Raw genomic sequence first — 15,322 nt, 5'->3', positions numbered from 1 at the left:
AAGATTTGGCTACTCATTAGCCGTTTTACCAAACAGTTTCCTTCAAATGATTTTTATAAACATTTTATATGTTTTCAAACTACTTCTTACACTGTACTTCTTACTCTGTTTATTATACTTCAAACTTATTTACAACTGTGTTTCAAACAAATGTTTCTTTATACTCAAAACTGTTTTATTATACTTATGCCTTCAAATTGTTTTATAGATTGACATCAAGTCGATCTTCTCTTAAAATAATATTTCTGTTTCAAATGTTTTACAAAACTTACTTATGCTTTTATGTTATTATAAATTGCATGCCTCTATATGTATAGTTATATAAGAAATGTTTAAAAGACTTAGGAAGACTATCCACCCTATTTCCTTTTCGCGCCTTGAGATGTGGTCTGGTGGGACATTGGGTATTCGTCCGAAGGTCGTTTAAAGATTTGTTATATATCATGTGTACATATATAGTCATAAAAGGCCCTTCCAGTTCATCCTATGCCCTTGGGTAGCAAGGGTATACATCCACGTCCATACGTACCACTTAGTTTACTAGTAAGCTACCATATGGGTAGTTCAGGAAGATACTAGAACCATTACTAGAACGTGATATCATACAATGAGTCAGTTCATTCATGAGTCAATACTTTCTAGAACACTACTGTACATTACATATACATCTATACTAGGACGAGAACGTATACAAGAATACTAGAACGTTTACATTACTATACTTGCTAGATAGAGAGAGCACACATTACAGATAGCACATATAGAACATTACAGTTCATTACATTGCTATACTTGGTAGAACAGTACATTACATTTACATTTACGAGAATACGTTGATTACGGTGATTTAAATCGGAGCATGACTTAAAACCTCATGACTTGACTTGCGGCCAGAGTCTCTTGAAGGGGGAGCGTTGAGTTTGCGCATAGATCTATGCTGGATTGACAATCCTACACCTTGCTGCTAGCTACAGCCGGACCTGCAGGTCTGCGGGTGCCAAACGTCATTTCTTTATTACGACCATTCATTATGTCGTTGTTACTAGTCGATAGTATGGCGCAATTTATCACGTAATGCCTTTGCCCAAGATCCGGCCTGAGGTAGTTAGTACGGTAGTAGTCCTTTTAGAGCTACGTTTAGTACTACGTTAATTTTTCCAGTACATATTTTAGTGATAACCTCACTTAAACAAAGTTGTACAAACTATATTTTGGATAATGATAGTTATACTTTGGAAAAATACTTACTCTTACAAGAGACACACACACAGAGAACATTTAAGTCTTGGTAGAAGACTCCTTTTGTTACTAATAGGAATCTTAGGGATTTCTAAGGATTTTCAAACATTTACAGTTGAGCTACAAACATTTTCATACTTATACTAACTTTCTTTCAAAGTAATGTCAAGTCTTAGAAATTATAAGTTTTCACAAATTAAGACACATTAATACTTATGATCTCACCAGCTTTATAGCTGATACTCGCTTTTAAAATTACTTGTATCCTCAGGTCATCATAGATAGGTACCGATGCAAGGAGAAAGGAAGATGGAGCTTATTCAAGACTTATCTTCCATTTTGATTTATGCTTCAGTGTATATCAAGATTTGACAGAATATAATTGTATAATAATTATTTTATTAATGCAATGGATGATGTTGTTGTTTGTTTACTACTTTACATTGTTGTTGATATTATACATGACGTCCTCCGCCCCAGAACGTTTCCGCCGTTCTTGGTTTTGGGGTGTGACACATGCCTTCGAAACTGTTTTATAGATCGACATCAAGTCGATCTTTTCTTAGAAAATATTTATGTTCAAAGGTTTTACAAATCTTATTTTATGCTTTTATATTATAAATTGCATGCCTCTATATGTATAGTTATATAAGAAACGTTTAAAAGACTTAGGAAGGCTATCCACCCTATTTCCTTTTCACGCTTGAGATGTGGTCTGGTGGGATATCGGGTACTCGTCCGAAGGTGTAACAACCTGAAGTTGTTCATCGCCGAAAACCCATTCTACTCGTATAACTCGTCGGAGATCGAAATGTCCCGATATCGTTTTTGGGTTTAGTTAACAAAAATTATATGTTTATTATCATTTAATGAGGGTACAAATCATTTAGGAACTCAAGAATTTAACCCAAAACATTTATTTCATGAGTTTTAGAAATATCCTCGTCGGGTGACGGAAACTCAATCGGGTGCGACCTAAAGCATCGTTTAAGGCCGGTATTGGGTAGAATTCCACCGTGTCCAAGTTTTAGGAACTATATAAACATGTTTAACCTCTCATTTGAAGCTTTTTCCTTCTCTCTCTACTCTCTCTCTAACGTCTCTCCTAAATCCAAAGATTAAGTGTCCAAAACTCAATTTTAAGGCCTCAAATCCCTAAGGTACCTTCCTAGCCTTAATCTATAGCATATTTGGCTTCCAAATTTGACATTTAATCATGAAATTGGACATCATATGTGTGTTTACGGCCCAGGAGGCTGCCTAGGCCGTAAACACCATTTTGAAGGGTTTTTAGCCCTTAAACTCCTTCCTAAACTCATTTAGACTTTAGATATGGCTGTGGGACTTCAAGATATGGACTTAGAACATTTAAAACTTTGATTTTGAGTCATTTGAAAGAGTTTACGGCCAAGGCATAAGCTTGGGCCGTAAACTCATGTAAATGGGGTTTTTCATGCCCTTAAACCCTTCCAAATCACTAGTATGGCTTAGATATGAATTATAGAACCTTGGTTTTAACATTTGGATACTTGAAACATGATTTTTGGGGGATTTAGGTGAGTTTACGGCCAAGGCATGTGCTTGGGCCGTAAACTCCTCAAAACATGGCTTAAATTCAATTCTAAGGTGTTAGAAAGCCATCCAACACCACCAAAAGCCTTGGAATAAATCAAAGGACCAACCAAAAATAGTTTAAGGGCCTTAAACACATCATTTATGGGATTTCTAAAAGTTTACGGCCAAGGCTTTTTCTTGGGCCGTAAACTCCATAATTCATGGTGTTAGAATGCTAACTAAACACCCCTAAAGCCTTTAGATGAATTTTAGAAGCCCTTTCATGCAAGTTTTAGACCTTGAAACACCTTGTAGCACCCTATAGAAGAGTTTACGGCCATGAGGGGGGTCTCATAGGCCGTAAACTCCATAAAACCCTCAAATGTCCCATACAAACTCATGTTAGGCCTTGGAATAATTCTATTAATCACATGTGATTTGTTTTGGAACCATTTAACACCATTTTCATGAGGATTAAGGAGTTTACGGCCAGGAGCCTATGCTAGGCCGTAAACTCCCATAAATTAATCATTTTGGTGATTTAAAATCATTTCAAGTCCTTAAACCAAGTCTAGAAATTATCCCCTAAGTGTTTGAAGTCTTTTAGCACCATAAACCACACCCACCATGAGTTTACGGCCGTAAACTCATGGGGAATGGGTGTTTTAGACCAAAACTCTTATATTAGTTTACTCATGGGGAGTAAACTCAAGTCCCAAGTCCCTAGTGTCATTTCACGTCCTTAAACGCCACCCGAGTCCCTCCAAACACTCGTATCAGAGTGTTTTCGCGACTTGAAGCAAGTGTCCCTAACATATAAATAAACTAAGTCCTAATTAGATACAAATGTGTGTCTTTACATTATAATTAGGAACCTCGTGTATTTACAAGCCCCGGATCAACTCTTAGCGTCCAAATCTTCATACTTCTCGTCCGGTGAGTTCATACCCCTACGCCTTTTTCCGTGTTTTTCAATGTTTTCAGGGGGGGAATACAAGCAAAACCATAACTGTTTTCAAATCATGACATTTATGTGTGTCAGATAATATCTGGCAATCTTATAAACTCTTTTACTCCTTATGTATTATGTTGAGCATAAGGAATGATTTATCGATTTCAACTAAATGGATTTTAGTTAAGAAAATAACCAAACTAATCAAATTATTATGGGAATAATTTGGGGTTCTATGTTTCTCTTTATATCATGTACTAATATATGTATTAAGTTATTAGATAAACTATGTCTGATTCAGTTTATCTCCGTATCATTCGAATGTTTTGCCAGATAGTTTCGTTGTATGTAACCATTTTCAGTGTATCATGTCTTAAAATCTTTGTATGACTGTTATGGTATGAGAATCCTATGAATAGTTTAATACTAGTTTGTGAGATAGTCACTACCCTTTATGGATGATCAAGTAAATCCTCTCCGGAAGTGTAACCAGAGTCTCCTGGAGGGAGAGCGAGGAATTTGTGAATAGATCTATTCGGGACTGACAATCCCACACCTTAACTGCTAGCTACAGTTAGGCGGGCACGCCTGGGGTGACAAATTCTGGATATCATTCGACGTCTGACTAACGTCAAGGAGGTCTCGTTGTCGTATCAGCATGGTTACCCGACTCACAATACGTATTAATATAAACTTATTCACAACTAGGATTTGTTTAGAATCTAAATCCTGTTCGGGATGATAATCCCATGGTCTTGTATCTATATCTCGTTCGGGATGGTAATCCCATGGTTTTATGTCTATATCTCGTACGGGATGATAATCCCATGATCTTGTGTCTATATCTCGTTCGGGATGGTAATCCCATGGTTTTGAAACTAAATCTTATACGGGATGATAATCCCATGATTTTATCAATCTATCATACATCTAGTTTCGGGATAGTGATCCCATGGTTTATCAAGCTATCTTATATCTATTTTCGGGATAGTGATCCCATGGTCTTTATCGAATTATCTTATAACTGTTTCGGGATATTAGTCCCAAGGCTTTCTAAATACTTTCTATTTACAGTTCGTCTAAATTATAGTTTTGTATATTAAACTATACTCTGTATTATTCAATCAATCTTGCATTTAGGAAAGTAAGGGATTTTCCTGGGGTTAACTTGTAACTTGTAACAGAACTGTAACGAAAGATAACTTAACTACTTTACATAAGAAAATATGGGATTTTCTTGGATATCAAACCTTTTCAGAAAACTAAAGGAAACCGATATATTTTCACAAAACAAAACCGCTTATGAACTCACCAGCTTTATGCTGATTTTCAAACTGCTTGTATTCTCAGGTCCAAGTTAGTTAGGTACCTGGCGATATTTTTGGTGAAGACGAAGTGCTCCGAAGACTCGTCTCGTTTTGTTAATATGATATATGTAGAACTTTTGTACAAATTACTTTTGAACCAAATGTAAACTTTCATATATATGTAATGTAATGGTTGTTTACTGTGATTACTATGTACATTGGATTTGATACTCAACATGGAGTCAACCCCGGGAACGTTTCCGCCTTTGGTTTTCAGGGTGTGACAGATTGGTATCAGAGCCCTTGTTTATAGTGAACAGAGTATACCAAACCTTACATGGTATAAAACTATAAACATTAAGGGGCCTAAGTGCTCTGAACTAAGAGTATCCTACAAAATATAGGTATTTTCAAAAGTATTTAAGTATGCCGAGCCGTCGAAATCCATAACTACAAGTAGAACAAAACATAAGTAAATGGGTGTTGTACACTGCGGTTAAACCTGGGCAGTTATGTAGTCGTGTCTAAGGTCAATATAGCCTGGCCAACTATATTCATTCGAGACACGGCCAACATGTGCTTGGGAGTGACTGTAGTATGCGGCATACCTAAAACTTACCCAATATTCCAAACAACAAATCGTCGCCGCAGCGAACCATGAAATACTATGGGAGTATTTCTCGAGCCGATCCTTTGTAGAAAATCCTCGTATACGCGTTATTCCTTGATTATTTCTCTAGCGATAAAATGTTCTATCTTGATAACTCCTTTCTACTTTATCGCTTAGTATGATGCTATATTTGCCATGATGAGATATCTCCTGTCCCATATCTCTTGATTCAATTCAGAGGACTTATGATCCTCTCTTTCCTGATCTTTTTAGATCAAGATGCCTCCAAGAAAGAGACACAGGTCAACGAACAACAGCAATCCTCCTCCACCACCACCTCCTATTCAAATCGATTTGGAAACACTTCAGGCAACCATTTCTGCTACCATATCAGCTCTCTTACCTCAACTGAACTCGAGGGGTTCAGGAGGTGGAACCCAAAACCCAGATGATAGTCAAGGATACCAAAAAGGGGGTTCCTATAAGGACTTCATGAACGCAAAACCGACATTCTTCGATGGCACAAGGGGTGTCATTGCTTTAACCCGATGGTTCGAGAGAATCAAATCAATCTTTGAAATATGTGGCTGTTCGGAGTCTGATAGAGTCATGTTTGCCACCTGTACCTTCCTAGACAAAGCCCTGACTTGGTGGAATAGCCGAGTCAAATCCTTAACTTTACCTGTAGCCAATGCTATGGGCTGGGAAGCTATGAAGGAGCTTCTTCTCGCAGAGTATTGTCCTCGGGGCGAGCTTCAGAAGCTAGAACACGAACTTTGGAACCTTAAGATGAAGGGTTCCGACATAGCTGCTTATACCTCCAGATTCGACGATCCTGGCGTTACTTTGTCCGGGAATGGTTACCCCCGAGAGTAAAAAGATAGAGAGGTTCATCTGGGGGTTGACCCAACCAACAAAGGGGAATGTCTTGGCTGCAAAGCCAGACACATATGACAGTGCCAAATGTCTTGCGAAAATCCTGATAGATCACGAAGACAACTCTGATGAAGAAGCTACTACCCCCGAGCCAGTCGCCAGTGGAGGCGGAAGCAAAAAGAAATCCTGGAAGAAGTGAAAGGCCCAGAGTACGCAAGGGTCTTCTAAGAAACAGCAAACGGTAGCAGTCCATGCTGCTACTGCCCCTGTCGCTGTTTCAGCTGTAGGTTCCACAACCCAAACTCCCGCCAGTGGATACACTGGTACCCTTCCTTGGTGTGGTAAGTGCAACTACCACCACCGCATTCCTGGACCATGTCGCGAAAGGATCTGCGACAACTGTGGCAATAAGGGCCATCTTGCACGAACCTGCAGAAAACCAGCCAAGTCAACGAACCAATCATCCGGAGTGGGAATCAGTCCGGCCTGCTACAATTGTGGTGAAGCGGGGCACTTCAAAAGGAATTGTCCCAAGACAGCTACAACCACAAATCCCTCTGCTGCCGCAGGTATATCTCTCTATGATAATTCTTATACCTGCAACTCTTTTCGATTTTAGTACAAAAGGGAAACCCGTTATCTATCTATTCGAACATTTTCTAAACTCAATCCTTTGTATGTAATCGAAACGTGTACCGTCGAGACGACTAACTAGTGAGATAGAGAACATTAACTTCGTACCTATAGATTGAATTCTCAGTCCGGAGGACTATTCTGTTCCATTCGATTTATAAAGGGGGAAACTTTCTATGAAAATACTTTGATGCTATGTTTAACATGAAATGACCGAGTCTCATTCATGTTGTTATCTTCGCTTCTGAAAGGGTCGCTCGTCTAGATTTTTCCTCAACCCTGTTCTCGTGATCTTCGGCATCAAACTTTCGTATCATTCTATGCCTTAGAACTCAAAAGTTTTCCCAATGTAAATTACCACGCATCCCTCGTTTCTGTGATTATTGAGAAACGGGAAGTTAGCAGCACTTTCCTCTAAATGTCTATCCCGAAGGATTCCCAGGAGTTCCTTTCGAGCGTCTAGTTTAGTCTCGCATCAAACCTTTCGAGATCTTCAGAGAGATCGATCCTGCAACCTTCAAGTTTTGGATGCCCTTAGAACTTGGTAACATCTATCTAGACCATCACGTCTCGAATCCTTAGAAACGTCTGCCCAACGAAACCCTAGTGATTCCTTTGAGGAAACCGAAGTCGTTCAGGGTTGGAACTTCAATGAGAAAACAAATTGATATCATAAATTGAGAGGGAGTCAAAGTGCGAAACAAAGACATGTCCCGATAATGAGAATTCGTTAGAACGCCCAACGGAGACCAAATTCCACTTGAGAAAGTGAAGATCTGATGCAACAAATTTATTTGTGTCCCATTCCAATCCATGATCTGTATCTTATTCTTTGAATTTCGGGACGAAATTCCCTCTAACGGGGGGATAATGTAACAACTTGAAGTTGTTCATCGCCGAAAACGCATTCTACCCGTATAACTCGTCGGAGATCGAAATGTCCCGATATCGTTTTTGGGTTTAGTTAACAAAAATTATATGTTTATTATCATTTAATGAGGGTCCAAATCATTTAGGAACTCATGAATTTAACCCAAAACATTTATTTCATGAGTTTTAGAAATATCCTCGTCGGGTGACGGAAACTCAATCGGGTGCGACCTAAAGCATCGTTTAAGGCCGGTATCGGGTAGAATTCCACCGTGTCCAAGTTTTAGGAACTATATAAACATGTTTAACCTCTCATTTGAAGCTTTTTCCTTCTCTCTCTACTCTCTCTCTAACCTCTCTCCTAAATCCAAAGATTAAGTGTCCAAAACTCAATTTTAAGGCCTCAAATCCCTAAGGTACCTTCCTAGCCTTAATCTATAGCATATTTGGCTTCCAAATTTGACATTTAATCATGAAATTGGACATCATATGTGAGTTTACGGCCCAGGAGGCTGCCTAGGCCGTAAACACCATTTTGAAGGGTTTTTAGCCCTTAAACTCCTTCCTAAACTCATTTGGACTTTAGATATGGCTAAGGGACTTCAAGATATGGACTTAGAACATTTAAAACTTTGATTTTGAGTCATTTGAAAGACTTTACGGCCAAGGCATAAGCTTCGGCCGTAAACTCATGTAAATGGGGTTTTTCATGCCCTTAAACCCTTCCAAATCACTAGTATGGCTTAGATATGAATTATAGAACCTTGGTTTTAGAATTTGGATACTTGAAACATGATTTTTGGGGGATTTAGGTGAGTTTACGGCCAAGGCATGTGCTTGGGCCGTAAACTCCTCAAAACATGGCTTAAATTCAATTCTAAGGTGTTAGAAAGCCATCCAACACCACCAAAAGCCTTGGAATAAATCAAAGGACCAACCAAAAATAGTTTAAGGGCCTTAAACACATCATTTATGGGATTTCTAAAAGTTTACGGCCAAGGCTTTTTCTTGGGCCGTAAACTACATAATTCATGGTGTTAGAATGCTAACTAAACACCCCTAAAGCCTTTAGATGAATTTCAGAAGCCCTTTCATGCAAGTTTTAGACCTTGAAACACCTTGTAGCACCCTATAGAAGAGTTTACGGCCATGAGGGGGGTCTCATAGGCCGTAAACTCCATAAAACCCTCAAATGTCCCATACAAACTCATGTTAGGCCTTGGAATAATTCTATTAATCACATGTGATTTGTTTTGGAACCATTTAACACCATTTTCATGAGGATTAAGGATTTTACGGCCAGGAGCCTATGCTAGGCCATAAACTCCCATAAATTAATCATTTTGGTGATTTAAAATCATTTCAAGTCCTTAAACCAAGTCTAGAAATTATCCCTTAAGTGTTTGAAGTCTTTTAGCACCATAAACCACACCCACCATGAGTTTACGGCCGTAAACTCATGGGGAATGGGTGTTTTAGACCAAAACTCTTATATTAGTTTACTCATGGGGAGTAAACTCAAGTCCCAAGTCCCTAGTGTCATTTCACGTCCTTAAACGCCACCCGAGTCCCTCCAAACACTCGTATCAGAGTGTTTTCGCGACTTGAAGCAAGTGTCCCTAACATATAAATAAACTAAGTCCTAATTAGATACAAATGTGTGTCTTTACATTATAATTAGGAACCTCGTGTATTTACAAGCCCCGGATCAACTCTTAGCGTCCAAATCGTCATACTTCTCGTCCGGTGAGTTCATACCCCTACGCCTTTTTCCGTGTTTTTCAATGTTTTCAGGGGGGGAATACAAGCAAAACCATAACTGTTTTCAAATCATGACATTTATGTGTGTCAGATAATATCTGGCAATCTTATAAACTCTTTTACTCCTTATGTATTATGTTGAGCATAAGGAATGATTTATCGATTTCAACTAAATGGATTTTAGTTAAGAAAATAACCAAACTAATCAAATTATTATGGGAATAATTTGGGGTTCTATGTTTCTCTTTATATCATGTAATAATATCTGTATTAAGTTATTAGATAAACTATGTCTGATTCAGTTTATCTCTGTATCATTCGAATGTTTTGCCAGATAGTTTCGTTGTATGTAACCATTTTCAGTGTATCATGTCTTAAAATCTTTGTATGACTGTTATGGTATGAGAATCCTATGAATAGTTTAATACTAGTTTGTGAGATAGTCACTACCCTTTATGGATGATCAAGTAAATCCTCTCCGGAAGTGTAACCAGAGTCTCCTGGAGGGAGAGCGAGGAATTTGTGAATAGATCTATTCGGGACTGACAATCCCACACCTTAACTGCTAGCTACAGTTAGGCGGGCACGCCTGGGGTGACAAATTCTGGATATCATTCGACGTCTGACTAACGTCAAGGAGGTCTCGTTGTCGTATCAGCATGGTTACCCGACTCACAATACGTATTAATATAAACTTATTCACAGCTAGGATTTGTTTAGAATCTAAATCCTGTTCGGGATGATAATCCCATGGTCTTGTATCTATATCTCGTTCGGGATGGTAATCCCATGGTTTTATGTCTATATCTCGTACGGGATGATAATCCCATGATCTTGTGTCTATATCTCGTTCGGGATGGTAATCCCATGGTTTTGAAACTAAATCTTATACGGGATGATAATCCCATGATTTTATCAATCTATCATATATCTAGTTTCGGGATAGTGATCCCATGGTTTATCAAGCTATCTTATATCTATTTTTGGGATAGTGATCCCATGGTCTTTATCGAATTATCTTATAACTGTTTCGGGATATTAGTCCCAAGGCTTTCTAAATACTTTCTATTTACAGTTCGTCTAAATTATAGTTTTGTATATTAAACTATACTCTGTATTATTCAATCAATCTTGCATTTAGGAAAATATGGGATTTTCCTAGGGTTAACTTATAACTTGTAACAGAACTATAACGAAAGTTAAGTTAACTACTTTACATAAGAAAATATGGGATTTTCTTGGATATCAAACCTTTTCAGAAAACTAAAGGAAACCGATATATTTTCACAAAACAAAACCGCTTATGAACTCACCAGCTTTATGCTGATTTTCAAACTGCTTGTATTCTCAGGTCCAAGTTAGTCAGGTACCTGGCGATATTTTTGGTGAAGACGAAGTGCTCCGAAGACTCGTCTTGTTTGGTTAATATGATATATGTATAACTTTTGTACAAATTACTTTTGAACCAAATGTAAACTTTCATATATATGTAATGTAATGGTTGTTTACTGTGATTACTATGTACATTGGATTTGATACTCAACGTGGAGTTAACCTTCCGCCTTTGGTTTTCGGGGTGTCACAGAAGGTCGTTTAAATATTAGTTATATATCATGTGTACATATATAGTCATAAAAGGTCCTTCCAGTTCATCCCATGCCATTGAGTAGCAAGGGTATACATCCATGTCCATACGTACCAGTTAGATTACTAGTAAACTACCATATGGGTAGTTTAGGAAGATACTAGAACTATTACTAGAACACAATATCATACTATGAGTCAGTTCATTCATGAGTCAACACTTACTACTAGGACAACATATACATTACTTTACTTGCTAGGTAGAGAGCACATACATTACAACTAGAACGGTTCATTACATTACATATACATGAATACGTTAATAATTGTGATCCACTGTATCGGAGCATGCCTTAAATGTCATGGCCCGAGTTGTTGCTAGAATTCTCTTGGAGAGAGACCGTGAGTTTGCTTATAGATCTATACTGGATTGACTATCCTACACCTTGCTGCTAGCTACAGCCGGACCTGCAGGTTTGCAGGTGCCAAAACGTCATTTCATTTTACGACCATTCGTATGTCGTTGTTACCAGTCGATAGTATGGTACAATTAATCACATGATGCGTTAATATAAATCCGATGTAAGGTAGTTAGTACAGTAGTAGTCCCTATAATACAACACTACAGTACTACACCTATTTTTCCATTTTCTTATATTTAGTGATCATTTCACTTAAACATTTAATGTAAAAACTATATTTTTATAATGATAGTTACACTTGGGAAAATGACACACTTTTACAAGAAACGAACATTTAGAACAGTTAAGTCTTGGTAAAAGACTACATTGCAAACAGTTAAGTCTTGGTAGAAGACACGCTTTATATAATAGTACAAATCATAGGGATTTCTAGGGTTTTTCAAACGTTACAGTTGTTTTACAAACATTTTTACATTTACAATTCATATACAATTTCCATACTTACCGTTCATAAACTTACAAATTCTTACATACAAATTAAGACACTAAAATACTTATGATCTCACCAGCTTCAAAGCTGATACTCCCTTTCAAAATTACTTGTATCCTCAGGTCATCATAGACAGGTACCGATGCAAGGACAAAGGAAGATGGAGCTTGTCCAAGACTCATCTTTCATTTTGATTTATGCATTAGTGTTTATCAAAATTTGACAAAACACACTTGTATAATAATTCAATTATTAATGCAATGGATGATGTTGTTGCTTGTTTACTAGTTTACATTGTTGTGATACTGTACATGACGTCCTCCGCCCCAGAACGTTTCTGTCGTTCTTGGTTTTGGGGTGTAACAGATTGGTATCAGAGCATTGTTTCTAGTGAATTAAGTATATCAACCCATAAAAGATATACTAACTATAAATACATAAGGGATAAAAATACTCTGACCAAGAGTTTATACTTTAAATAATAAAACATTTAATAAAGTATACATGCCTGCATTCATACTAAAATCAGTGTCACTAGGAAAGTACAAAAGAATTACGATTGTTGGGCAGCGCAAGTGGGCTTAGAGACATATGGTCAAAACTGGGAAGATATAGCCTGATCACCTATATTATTCGAGGTTTGACTAGCATGTGACTAAGTTTAAGTGTGTGGTTGCAACAATGCTAACATCTTAGCAACCCTACCATAATGAGAACAATAGAACATAACATTAAAACTTAAAATACTATAGGAGTATTTGGTGTTACTATAAGTACGTTATACTTGAGAACTAAAACGGGATCTTCATTACTAAGTTGATAGTTTCTAAGTGGATACATTAAGGCTATATGTAATTAGGATGTTATAGACTTAGAATCTGTGAAATTTTTACTTCACCCCGATTCTGTGTGAATTTGGAGTTAAGATCACTTATTCGAAGGCCTATCCTGTTTCGATTTCATATAACTGGTATGCACTTCACAAATAGCGATGTAACTAATGAAGATTCTGTAAAATAATTATCTAGATAGTTCATCTAATAATTATTTCTTACCCCAATTCTCACATAGATAACATGGCTGGACTCCATCCCTGCGGCAACCAGTATCTTCTGAACGAAGTCATTGCTGGTTGGGTTGGAGAAGAACCAAAGAATGATCATCTTATCCCTTTGAATGATCACCATGATGAACACCTTTCGGAAGATGCTAATTCCGAACTAGAGGTTGAGAACCTACCCCAAGCAGCTCCCTTTCCAATCCCTAACCCTCGTCCGGCTTTTCATGGTCCGACGCCTCCATGGGTGGAATGTTTGGAAACATGGAGCCAAGGACAAGATCAGCCCATACCATATAATGGTGACCGAAGCTTTTATGACCTGAAAAATGGGGGCTCAGTAGACAGAGTCTTCCCAATCTTGGTCCGCAGAGTGGCCCGACATGAGATTCAAGGCAGGACAGCCCTACAATCAGATTACCGAAGTTGTCATCGATGAGAGAGTGCATACCCTGCGCACCATTAGTCTAGAAGATGCTCACGAGAGATCAGAGAGAAACCATGAAACCCTACTTCACGCAATGGCAGAATCACGAGCCGAAGTTATAGAGAGCCGAGTACGCCAGAGGGTGTACGAAAGACACCTACTTGATGTAGAACGTCAACTGGCTGAACTGAGAGTTCACCAGAGAGATGACCATTGTCAATAGTAGATTCTTTACCTTACTTCCCTTGTTAGAAAGTAATCGTTTTATGTCTTTGCCCGATGTGGCATTTTCTATGAAATTATCTTGTACTGTAAGTACTTTGGTTAGGTCTTAATGCTGTCAAGAACTATCTTCTCTGGATATGATGTAAGACCTTTACAAGGTCATTTTCCCGAACTTTTACATCATGAATATCAAATATTTTGACAGTCGGCTAACTTCTATGTCATTCTTTATTCAAGTACTCTTATCATACTTTCATTTGAGTCTATCTAAGACATGTTTTAGTCAAGTCATTGGACTATAGTAATTTAGCTCCGGAGACATTTCCATGTCTCTTTTAGTGGTTGGATCTTAATATTCACCAACCCACGATACCTCGGTTTGAACGACAAACGTCTTGAGACCATTCTACGAACTTACTTCTACTCATTACTAGGACTACATCATAAGGATGTAGGTCAAACCTTCGCGATCATACTTCCATCCCATTACTGAGACTGCATAACAGGGATGTAGGTCAAACTTTCGAGAAATAGTCTTACTCTTTACTTGAACAGTCGAAGTACCCCTAGGGTCAACCAGAATCGCTCACAAAATCCTTACCTTTCGTGTTAAAGAATCATGTCGTCATCAGGAAAAAATCAGCCGAGCAACGAAACCCCTATCCTCCATGTTGACGGTGCTACATTACAAGCTGCAGTAGCAGCTGCTGTGACAACTTTCCTTACACACCTCAAGTCAGGCATCACAAGCCAGACTGACAATGGAGTCGAGAGTTTCGATGGTAGTACCAAACCGGGAAACCAACAAACAGTAACAGTCACAGGCTCGCAAAGCCGAAAGACAGAGAACAAGAAACGAAGGCGTTAATCTCAGAAGGAACGTAAGAAATCCCAAAAACTTGCCATGCAACAACAACTAGTGGAAACCCCTGCCATTCCCGTACCGAGTAGGCCATACGAGGGAAAATTCCCGAGGTGTGATAAGTGTAGTTTCCACCATCATGGGGCTTGCCATGAGATGCAATGTTGCAATTGCCTAAAAATAGGACACCATGCTCGTGGCTGTGGAGCACCGGCACGACCCATCACTCAAGTCCCTTTCATCGGGACTAACCCTACACACGAGAGTATTTATAACGCCGAACACTTTAAGAAGAAATTTTCAAAGTGGAGTAACGAGGAAGGCACTCGTGTCCACATAACACTGGCTAAACACCGCAATCCTGTCACCAAAGCTAGTATTAGCCAGTCATGCCACCAATGCGGGGAGATAAGGCACTTCAAGAAGGATTGCCCTATAGCAAAGAACTATGGC

Source organism: Lactuca sativa, chromosome 9 (assembly GCF_002870075.4).
Source record: "Lactuca sativa cultivar Salinas chromosome 9, Lsat_Salinas_v11, whole genome shotgun sequence".
Taxonomy (NCBI): Eukaryota; Viridiplantae; Streptophyta; class Magnoliopsida; order Asterales; family Asteraceae; genus Lactuca; species Lactuca sativa.
The sequence above is the reverse complement of the archived record's forward strand: the minus strand, read 5'-3'. Positions refer to the sequence as shown.